Source organism: Macaca mulatta, chromosome 1 (genome assembly GCF_049350105.2).
Source record: "Macaca mulatta isolate MMU2019108-1 chromosome 1, T2T-MMU8v2.0, whole genome shotgun sequence".
NCBI lineage: Eukaryota > Metazoa > Chordata > Mammalia > Primates > Cercopithecidae > Macaca > Macaca mulatta.
The window spans coordinates 61139577-61141344 of NC_133406.1; positions in this window are offsets into that span (position 1 = coordinate 61139577).

Sequence of the window (1768 nt, forward strand, 5' to 3'; positions counted from 1 at the left end):
ATTTAGGATGGGATCATCTAAGCATGTAGCCCAGACAGCACTTTCTGTAGCCTGTTTGTAGGCCGAAGAGAAAGAAAGAGAGGCTAAAGACACAGTTGGGAGAATGCTAGATTATTGAAACCATGGGCCTCTAATCAGGACCAGCAATCATTTCACTGGATCCACCCATAAAAAGCAGAAAGTCCCTCCCCAACACTCCATTCCACAAAAAGCTCAGAAAAATGCAAATGTCCGACATTGATTTGCAATATATTCCCGCTCCTTTGAAACTGCAGGATTGTGGATTTCATGCAAACTCTATCCAGTAGATTTTTGTTTCTTTTGTTCTTTTTCTTGGTGTTTTAGTGGACCACCATAGCTGAAAATATTTTGCTAAATAGAGCAATCCACTTTGCCAACTTCAACATTTCTTGAAATTTCGTCACCAGATAGAACCATTTTTAATAGCTAGATTCCATTACCAGTGCAGGCCACAAGCCTGGGTCTTTTAAAGTGAATGAATCAGACTAGTGCTGAAATCAAGCTCCTCCTTCCTCTTTTTCTATTTTTACTCTTACTGCTAATGGTGAAGTTATCAAAGCCTCTTTTGATGATGAAATAATTGTATCACTGAATCATCACATGACTAACAGCTGTTTTTCTTCCTCATGACACCAGTTTCCAGGGTCACATCTGGCTTGAGAAACTGGATGTCTGGTGTCCTTTTATTTTTGTTCCTTTTTCTCTAATTCCTTAGATTTCTGCCAGATTGGGAGCCTTCATTAGTGTTTGTTTCTGTGTTCGTGAGACAAAAAGGCAGACGAGGTTTTTTTCCTCCTTTCCACAAACGCTAACTTGAAGTCTTGTTTCGTTTTTGTTCATTTTTGAGGCAGAGTCTAGCCCACCAAGTTGAATTCTTTGCTCAGTTTTAGGCATATAGACCCCACGGCAGAAGCAGCTCTGTGGCTTCCGCTGTCCTTCCTAAGAATGTCCCTGGCTGCGAACTGTTTGGATGTTCCCCTCCTTCACAAGGGACTTTGAGACTCTTAATAAGAAAAAAATGACAACATTGGGCTACACCAATTTCCCTTCTCTCAAATTGCTTGTTCTATGTTAGTTTCAAAACAAGAGTTTGCCAGCTTGGTTTTAAAGAGAGCACGAATGGACTGCCCCCAATACTACCTGTTGTTTCTAATCTGCTCCAGGATCCGAGAGAATCCATATAAGGTGGAGGACAATTGCTTTGAACAGATATCCTCAAGATAGTTCATAATTTTGCCTTTGGTTTTCTCACTTATAGTACTCAGGATAGAGCTTGGCCTTCTTTGGTGCCTGAGATTTAGGACTGGGCAGGAGGAGGTTATGTTTGGGATGTGCTTTCAAATAAAATATCTCTACCAAGTAATGAGTAATCTAAGATTCTTTCTATATATTATGCTTATCCCAAGAGGTAGACAAGTACAGAGGGGTGTGTAGCTAAAGCTGAGGCCACGGCGGGACAGGAAAGGAAAGTTTCTCTATGGCTCAAAATACTTGCAGTGTTAAACAGGCATGTTACCAACAGGTCCCCTCGGGGTGATGGCTCTCCTTCTGCTAGGCTGACCAGGGGGCCCGGATGGTGTGCCTGATATCTGGGAGGACATCTCCAAGAATGTGTGACCTCACCTAGAGGTTGAAGGCTTTACAGTGTTTAAGCCAGAAAGGACTTCGAAGACCCTTTAGCCCAGGGGCTCCCGACTTAATTTCACGGTCTATTACAAGTTGGAAGTAAACTACTGTAAAAAGTAAC